This window comes from Pelophylax lessonae (genome assembly GCF_965119305.1).
Source record: "Pelophylax lessonae genome assembly, chromosome: 10".
Taxonomy (NCBI): domain Eukaryota; kingdom Metazoa; phylum Chordata; class Amphibia; order Anura; family Ranidae; genus Pelophylax; species Pelophylax lessonae.
Genome location: NC_138777.1, coordinates 209,069,951 through 209,079,884, shown reverse-complemented (window position 1 = coordinate 209,079,884; position 9,934 = coordinate 209,069,951).

Sequence of the window (9,934 nt, the reverse complement as noted above, 5' to 3'; positions counted from 1 at the left end):
CATGACGCTTGCCATTCAGGCCAAAAAGTTCAATCTTTGTTTCATCAGACCAGAGAATTTTGTTTCTCATGGTCTAAGAGTCCTTCAAGTCCTACAGGCAGGCTGCCATGTGCCTTTTACTGAGGAGTGGCTTCTGCTTGGCAACTGTACCATACAGGCCTGATTTGTGGAGTGCAGCAGAGATAGTTGTTCTTCTGGAAGGCTCTCCTCTCTACACAGAGAAATGCTGGAGCTCTGTTAGAGTGACCATTGGGTTCTTGGTCATTTCCCTGACTAAGGCCCTCCCTTCTCCCTTGAACACTTAGTTTGGTCGGGCGGCCCACTCTAGCAAGAGTCCTGGAGGTTCAAAACTTCTCCCATTTACGGGTGATGGAGGTCACTGTGCTCCTTGGGACCTTCAATGCTGCAGAAATTTTTCTGTACCCTTCCCCAGATCTGTACCTCCGTAAAATCCTGTCTCGGAGGTCTACAGACAATTCCTTGGACTTTATGGCTTGTATTTAGCTCTGGAAATCCCAGTTAACTGTGGGACCTTATATAGACAGGTGTATGCCTTTCCAAATCATGCCCAATCAACTGAGATTATCACAGGGGGACTCTAATCAAGTTGTAGAAACATCTCAAAGATGATCAATGGAATCAGGATGCACCTGAGCTCAATTTTGAGTGTCATGGCAAACGCTGTGAATACTTATGTACATGGGATTTTTTTAGTTTTTTTTTTTTTTAAATAAATTTGCAAAGATTTCAAACAAACTTCTCTCATGTTGTTATTATGGGGTATTGTTTGTAGAATGTTGAGAAAAATAATGAATGTAATCCATTTTGGAAAAAGGCTGTAACATAACAAAATGTGGAAAAAGTGAATAGTTTCCGGATTCCCTATATGTATTTATTTATTATACGTTTCAACTTTATATTTATGTATCTAAATATAATAGTGTGGAATATTTACACAGTTTCAGGATGTCTTTAAAGTGATGGTAAACCGCAGTTGTTGAGAAGAAAAAATTCTCTGCAAGGCAATGATAAAATGTTATAAGAGACTTATCTTAAAATGAAGCCCTTCAGAGCCGCGCTGTCACCCGTTCTTCCTTCCGGGTTCGGGGCTATGAGTGGCCAGGGGCGTGATGACGTCACTCCTGTACATGCGCGTGAGAGCTGTTTTTTACAGCATGGGCTTCGAAGGACCAGCACTGTATGCCGGACCCAGAGAGCGCATGCGCCGGTAACGTCCCTGGCTGAATAGTTTAGGAGATATTCACAGTACCTACAGTACAGGTAAGACTTACTATAGGCTTGCCAGTAGATACAAGTGGTAGAACTGAGTTTACTACCACTTTCATTAAAGAACATCTGGCAAATGTAAATACGCAGGCTTTAGTTCATTCATTCATTAAAAAGTGAATTCATGTCAGGGAATCACTCATTATCTATTTAAATATTCAAATGCCATTCACTAGCTGAAAGCTGAAATCAGACTTGAATGGCTGTTCTGCTAGGTGAATGTATAGAAGGGGAGGGAGCTTAGGTGGGCCTGCTGGAGGGAGAGCTCAGGATGAGGGTCACCAATATGGTATTTTCATTGGTAGTCCAGAGGGCAGGAAGGAAGCGGGGCATCAGCATATATTCTGCAGGACTGCAGGCTCTGAAAAGCGTTGTCACCCTCCTCAAGCTATAAAGCAGAGATGGAGGAGGAAATCATAGATATTTTAACAATTCAAAAGAAATCTGCTTTGTATGTTTGTAAGCACAGATGTAGCTGGGGTCTTTAAAGTACCTAAAATAACTAAAGGCAAAACGTTTTTTTTTTTTGGATATAATGCAGAGATTTAGAGCCCCATATGTTTTTTTTTTTGCTGTCTGTGCCCCCTTTAGGGAGATTTGTCGTGCTTATCGTAATCATTGAGAGTGAAAGAAAATCCCAAATTTTGATTTGTCACCAGAACAGGAATAGATGGGAAATCCTTCAATGGGGATGCTAGTTTTGCTGACAACCAAGAATTCCCTCACTTTGAATTCCCCCACTTCATGTTTGGCTATAGGACAGGAATTATAGGGAAATCTTTTCAATGGAACAAAGATGGAAAAAAAACTGACAGGTGTTATAACCCTCTATTACTTTATCCAAAATAAAAAATAAATTAAGAAAAGAGTACTGCTTTAACCTCCCTGGCGGTTTTCCGTGTGGCTCGGGGTTAATATACTGTGCCAAAAGCAGGAACCCCGAGCCACACTTAGGATTACCCCACAATCACACTTACCTTCTGTTACGATCCTCCGCTGTCCTCCTACCGTCCTGACGCCGTTCTGACGCTATCCTCGCCAGAGATGTATAGTAACTAAGTAGAACTACTTCACTACTGTACTTAAGTACCGAAAGGTGGTATCTGTACTTTCCTGGAGTAGAATTTTTTTCTCCTACTTCCACTTTTACTTCACTACATTTTTTTCGATGATTTCAATACTTCTACTCCAATATTTTTTTTTTTGTGCTGCATAGTTACTTGTTACTATTATAAAAATGACCACTGCCAGAACAGTAGATGGCAAGTTTCATGAAGCTCAAAACATGTGTATTATCAGCGCATACGAAAATAAATGCCACTGTATGTATAAATAAAAGCTGCATTTGAAATAATAAAAAACAATATGATGTTCAAACTTTTGACTTCTTTCTTTAATAACTACATAACACAGTACTTGTACTTTTACTTTCAGTACTTGGAGTAGCAATTTTTTTTTCAAAATTACTGGTACTTTTACTTTCAGTACTTGAGTAGCAAAATTTTAAAAAAAACTACTTGCAATACAAAGTACAAAAAATGTTGAATACTTTAGTACTTCTACTCAAGTCACTTTTTGATCGAGCACTTGTACTTTTACTCAAGTATGGGTTTCGAGTACTTTATACAACTCTGGTCCTCGCTGTGTGATCCGGCTGATGTCGTCACCTGTCTTCCAGTTCCCCGGTTCCCTTCCCTGCGAGCGCCAGGGGGGTGGAACTAGTGGGAAATTCAAAAAAGAAATAAAACAAATGACATGATACAGTGAAATCTGTTAGGATTACAACTTTGTATCAAGTCATTTCACCACAGCTTTTCACCTAGTGGCTTTTCCAGTGCCCTGCCTGTACTTTTTGCGGTAACTTTGTGCCTGGAAAATTGAGAACGTCCATGGCGTCCAAAAAGCATTCTTTTAGCTCAAAAGCGCTTTTAGACGAACTGGAAAACAGTGAAAGTGAATCAGAATTATTTGAAAAACTGAGCGATAACGATTCTTGGGAAAATTCTTCATCAGGTACTGAAAGTGGCGACAGCGACGATTCTGCGGCTGAGCTCAGCAGTGTGAGAACTTGGCGCTCTATTGACTGCGGTACGGATCAGGCTGCACCCTTAAGATTCCCATTTACTGGAGCACCTGGTATGAAAGTTGACATTGACCATGACAACCCCTTGGCCTTCCCTACAATTATTTCTGACCAATGAGGTTATTGAAAAAATAGTTACCGAGACCAACCGGTGCAAAGAGCAACAATGGGCTACGCATCGGAAGTTTGCAAGATGCAGAATGTGGGAACCAGTGACCAAAGATGACATTTGGAAATTTCTGGGCCTAATAATTCTTCACGGAGTGGTGGGGAAACCCCTGCAGAAGTGGTATTGGACAACCAACACATTACTTGCCACATTCTTTGGCACGGTCATGTCAGAATACAGATTTTCCCTCATAATTAAATATCTCCACTTGGAAAACAATGAAGAATTTGATGAAACTACTCATCCTGCACCAAAACTAAAGAAAATTTGGGAAGTATATCAAATGATTCTACAGAATTTCCAAAGGAGCTATGTGCCAGAAAGAGACATGAACATAGAGGAAAGTCTAATGGCCTACAAGGGAAGGCTCAGCTGGGTGCAATACACAGCATCAAAGAGGGCACGATTTGGCATAAAATCCTACATGCCATGTGAATCGTCAACTGGCCACATTTGGAATTCAGTGATATACACTGGAAAAGGAACAAAATTTGATCAAAAATACAGCAATTATGGAATGGCAACATCTTCTGTTCTTTCACTAAAAAATATAAAACAACAGATTAGTGATCGACCGATATCGGTTTTTCATTGCCGATACCGATATTTTGGCCAATGAATATCGGCATTGGCCGATATTTGCTGATATTTTTGTACATTTTGAAAAAAATTATTTATTTATTTATTTGAAAGGTACTTTTGTGGAGGGACCTGGGGGTCTAAAAGACCCCAAACCCCTCCTCTGCACTTAAAAGCATTCAAAACGCCAAGTTTGGGTGTTTCGAATGCTGTCATTTTTTTAAATCTGGTGCCGAGTACCCGGAAGTGATGTCACTCATGACATCACTTCCTGGTTTTTGCATGGAGACCCGATCAGAGCCGAATGCGGCTTTGATCCAGTCTTTGGCAGCCATACAGGCTGGTTGCCTGGGTCTCCCGGTGGGACGAGAGACCCGGGTGACCCGCGGAAGGCGGCGGATGGGGGGGACGTCCCCTCCCGCTCCTTGTAATAACAACCGAGCGGCTTCTCAGCCGCATCGGTTGTCATTACAAGACAGCCGACCGTAGGCTATGGACGCCAGTACCGGGGTGATGCCTCTAGCTGCAGGAATTACTCCGGTACAGCACTTTCCGAAATATCGGCAATATCGGTAACCTCCGGGGCTTATACCGATATCAGGAAAAGTGCATATCGGCCCTCGATATATCGACTTTGCCGATAATCAGTCGATTACTACAACAGATTTCCATGCAATGCAATGTACTGCTTTGAGATCAAAAATTCTGACATAATCAGACCGCCAGGGAGGTTAAATAGCATGAAAATATGAAGCTTCTCTGATGGCTTCTGAGTTGTACTGACATAGGTGACGGGTTAATCTTTATCTGGGATATCTCATCTGACCCGGTGACATGAGAGGAGAACACTGAGTAGGACAGATCACATTGTAAGCTGCCAATGCACATGACAGCACTGCGTAACCGGTGCCCCTGTTTCCCCCTGCCAAAAAGAACATCCAATGCAAAGGGCAAAGCATGGACATGTCACAAAGTGAAATACCTGTGTGAGAAGCCTTTTTTTTTTTTTACCTTAGGAGAACAAACATAACAACTGGAATATATAAATAAAGTGCAGCGCTAAGAATCATATAACAAGTCCTGTGAAGAACTGTGTGTATATATATATATATATATATATATATATATATATATATATATATATATATATATATATATATATATATATATATTGAAAAAAAAAAATTATAAAATTAGATAAATATGAAAAAATTAATAAATAAATAAATAAGTGAGTCCCAAGTAAAAAATTAAGGTGAACAATCCAAACCTATATAGGTGATCACAGATTGCAGACAGATCCCCACACTAGCAAAGTGGAAGTTGAATGCACTCACCGGAGGATATGGACCCAAACTACCATACAGCAAATGGGTCCTGCAGACTGGATATTCATCATGGGTCTCCTCAAAAATGGCTGATTCAGCGGATGTTAAAGCAGACGGCCGTGAAGTCTTGAACAAGGGTGGCTGAATCTCCCACTCAGGTGTTCATAATATAGAGATAAGCCAAACGACAGACATAGTGTAAAACCGCTTACAGGAATTTATTAAAACAAAAAAAAAAATACACAAACATCCATGAAACAGCAAAGGGAATGAAGTTAGATGGCAAATAAGGTGATACTGACGCGTTTCGTCAAACTTGAAAGTTGCACATGACAACTGGAAGACAAATGTGTGTACAGGTGAGTATATGTTATTTAATGCAGGAGCGACATCTATTGGAAATGATGTACAGATTTAAATAAAATATAACAGCAGATTACAAGAAATAAATCTGTGGTTTTTGTTTCCTTGTGTTGTCTGAGTCATAGAAGCGAACATACACTTTCCAAACTTTATCTGTTGATTTTCTACATTTGAGGCTCTATTTTATTCTGTGACACTCAGAGAACCTGATTAAAGTTGAACTATATACTTATGCCTCGTACATAGTTACGATCAGATAATCGGACGATTTATATTTCGCATTTTGTTGCGTGATACTAATATCGGATTCGACAATGTGTACCAAACGTATGATTTTGTTTGTACGATTCTGGAAAAGCTTCCTGGTTGCGTAGCTACGTATTGGATAATGCAAAACAATGGCAGCCAGGCTTTTTCCGGGTTATTTTCATGTTTCTGATCATATCGAGAAAGATATATAATAGATAGATACTCAGCAATATCCCTATATATATATAGTAGCGCAAACTTGTCAAGAAGCAAGTGCCAAAAAAATACTGTGCCCACTGCACAAAAGTCCGAAATGCAATAGATGTCACATAGGCAGCAGGAAAAAGTTCAGAAATGACTCAAACAGTCCATAATCCTTCACTCTATCTCCTGGGATGATAATGTACGAAGACGTGTTTCTCAAAAGGATCACCACCACCACCGTGCTCCAAGGGGGGAGGAGAATTGCCCACTCACCAGATGCTGTGGCCCAACCCACTTTCGTGTTTGAGCATTCAGGCTTATAATGATGGTCACTGGTCCAGAGTATCCACAACAGGAATCGCACCAGCGCAGTCAAAAAAAGCTCAGCAGCATATGGGGAGGAGAGAACATAATCCCAATAGCGTGATACCGTTTGAAAGGGTTTTATTAAATAAAATAAAACATAAGGTAACACACTCACATGTCTTGTATGTCATCCAACGCAAAAAAACAGTCACGAATAGGGGAGGGATGCCCTTCGGGAGATGATGTCCAGGCTCCACGCCGTGGACGCCGCGCCTTCTGGGTAATCCGAACTCCTCTTACACAGCCTGGTTACATCGCCTGGTCACGCCCCGACGCGTTTCGTGATTTCCACTTCTTCCCCGGGAGCGTGACCACGGCAGCTTGGCGGTAACCTTAAATACCCATGCCCATCAACCCACAGGGCGGGGCCAGGGTTGACATCATCGGCCATTGGTGGTTGCTCAGGTGTGTCGACCAATCACAGACTAGATTTACAGGATCACTTCCTCTCAATTCACTAATCTCTATGGTACATTACCCTATAACCCGGAAGTAGGGTGGTGCCGAGGTTCACACCATCGGTTATTGGTGGATGCCTGTAGAATACTGGCCAATAGCAGGCTAAGACAGCACAGTAACCCTCCATCTCGCCACTATTCACTACAATGGGCCGTCCTACGACCCGGAAGTATAGCACACAGGAAGTTAATTGCACCCTTATGCTGAAAGCAAAAAGACACCAACCACTCAACCACCAATAGACCGATAGTATCCATACAAAATCGCTAGTGTATATACATACTTAAAACGCTGTAAATTACATCACTTTCCATTGGTAGTGACGATCGTGTTCTGACCAATCATAGTGATTCAGCTTTACGCCCAATCAGCTAAAACTTCCTCCTTAATTAACATATGACCCGGAACAATAATAGCACGGATTCCCGGCCGGATGTAAGGTCTCCATGACCCGGAAGAATAATAACATAGAGTCCCGGCCGGATGTATGGGCTCCACCCACCAGGAAGACCAAGAAGTTATTTATGTGTACTCAGTACACTATGCACAACAGCAGCTCCAGCATTCCAGGTGGCTCAGCAAGTAGAGTCATTGGCAAACACACTGGAGGTCACAGGTTCAAGTCTGGGTCCTGACATTGTGAAAATACACCTGTTAATTATATGCACATTTAAAGAGACTATGCACAACAGTGCCCAACATATACACATAAATAACTTCTTGGTCTTCCTGGTGGGTGGAGCCCATACATCCGGCCGGGACTCTATGTTATTATTCTTCCGGGTCATGGAGACCTTACATCCGGCCGGGAATCCGTGCTATTATTGTTCCGGGTCATATGTTAATTAAGGAGGAAGTTTTAGCTGATTGGGCGTAAAGCTGAATCACTATGATTGGTCAGAACACGATCGTCACTACCAATGGAAAGTGATGTAATTTACAGCGTTTTAAGTATGTATATACACTAGCGATTTTGTATGGATACTATCGGTCTATTGGTGGTTGAGTGGTTGGTGTCTTTTTGCTTTCAGCATAAGGGTGCAATTAACTTCCTGTGTGCTATACTTCCGGGTCGTAGGACGGCCCATTGTAGTGAATAGTGGCGAGATGGAGGGTTACTGTGCTGTCTTAGCCTGCTATTGGCCAGTATTCTACAGGCATCCACCAATAACCGATGGTGTGAACCTCGGCACCACCCTACTTCCGGGTTATAGGGTAATGTACCATAGAGATTAGTGAATTGAGAGGAAGTGATCCTGTAAATCTAGTCTGTGATTGGTCGACACACCTGAGCAACCACCAATGGCCGATGATGTCAACCCTGGCCCCGCCCTGTGGGTTGATGGGCATGGGTATTTAAGGTTACCGCCAAGCCGCCGTGGTCACGCTCCCGGGGAAGAAGTGGAAATCACGAAACGCGTCGGGGCGTGACCAGGCGATGTAACCAGGCTGTGTAAGAGGAGTTCGGATTACCCAGAAGGCGCGGCGTCCACGGCGTGGAGCCTGGACATCATCTCCCGAAGGGCATCCCTCCCCTATTCGTGACTGTTTTTTTGCGTTGGATGACATACAAGACATGTGAGTGTGTTACCTTATGTTTTATTTTATTTAATAAAACCCTTTCAAACGGTATCACGCTATTGGGATTATGTTCTCTCCTCCCCATATGCTGCTGAGCTTTTTTTGACTGCGCTGGCGCGATTCCTGTTGTGGATACTCTGGACCAGTGACCATCATTATAAGCCTGAATGCTCAAACACGAAAGTGGGTTGGGCCACAGCATCTGGTGAGTGGGCAATTCTCCTCCCCCCTTGGAGCACGGTGGTGGTGGTGATCCTTTTGAGAAACACGTCTTCGTACATTATCATCCCAGGAGATAGAGTGAAGGATTATGGACTGTTTGAGTCATTTCTGAACTTTTTCCTGCTGCCTATGTGACATCTATTGCATTTCGGACTTTTGTGCAGTGGGCACAGTATTTTTTTGGCACTTGCTTCTTGACAAGTTTGCGCTACTATATATATATAGGGATATTGCTGAGTATCTATCTATTATATATCTTTCTCCATATGTTTTAGTTAAGTAGCTGCATAGCCAATTTATTTATTGGTGAGTGGTCCTCATTTGAAGCGCTTGGGATAGCTTATACCTTTATTTGGTTTTCGTTGGGCATTTAAGCTGTCATATTATATTCTGATCATATCGGTTTTTAGCGGACGCATGCTGTACTGATTAAACGACTGTCGTTCGCTAGGCTTTCGTACCGCAAAGGTTTTCATGTTTGTCCCTTCGGATTTTGTTAGACGAAATGTCATGACCAGCTGTCAATAGCTGTGTACTAACGATCAGATTATCGTGTGATCAATTTGAAAGCGATTTTTTTTTTTGTATGATTATCTGATCGTGTGTACGAGGAATAACACTCGGTGGCCACTTTATTCTTTATTAGGTACACCTTGCTAGTACCCGGCTGGACCCCCTTTTGCCTTCAGAACTGCCCTAAAGTAGAACAATAGACAAAAATGTTTATACCCCCTGGCAGATTTTTTTTTACATCTGTGTCCCATTGAGATTTCCCTTCACTCCCTCTCCCATTAAAGAGATTTCCCTTCACTCCCTCTCCCATTGAAGAGATTTCCCTTCACTTCCTGTCCCATTGAGGAGATTTCCCTTCACTTTTTGTCCCATTGAGGACATTTCCCTTCACTTCTTGTCCTATTGAGGAGATTTACCTTCACTTCTTGTCCCATTGAGGAGATTTCCCTTCACTTCCTGTCCCACTGAGGAGATTTCACTTCACTTCCCGTCCCACTGAGGAGATTTCCCTTCAATTATTGTCCCATTGAG